This window comes from Pundamilia nyererei, unplaced genomic scaffold (genome assembly GCF_000239375.1).
Source record: "Pundamilia nyererei isolate P.nyererei 1_Seehausen unplaced genomic scaffold, PunNye1.0 scaffold00013, whole genome shotgun sequence".
Classification (NCBI taxonomy): Eukaryota; Metazoa; Chordata; class Actinopteri; order Cichliformes; family Cichlidae; genus Pundamilia; species Pundamilia nyererei.
In genome coordinates, this window is record NW_005187414.1 from 6,183,857 (window position 1) to 6,184,186 (window position 330).

The following is a 330-nucleotide window of genomic DNA, read 5'->3' on the forward strand; positions in this document are numbered from 1 at the left end:
CAGCTCATATATTTTTGTAATGGAACACACATGCATATGATAGCAGCTTAAAAAAAGGGAGAGGGGCAGTGTGAAAGAAGCTGTGCAGGCGAGCAAGCAGGCCGAAGAGACAAACAGAAACAAACAGGACAACAACACCAAGGAAGATGATGATGATGATGAAGAACCCCGTCATTCTGATGGCCTGCATCGTTCTTTTGTCGTCTCTCGTTACGTCTGACAGTAAGATGACTGCATGCTACTTATTTTTCTTGTAAAGGGCAAATTGCTCCTCCTTTTCTGTCTTTCAAAAGTCAAAATTTGGTCATTTGAACTTTTTTAATTAAGCGT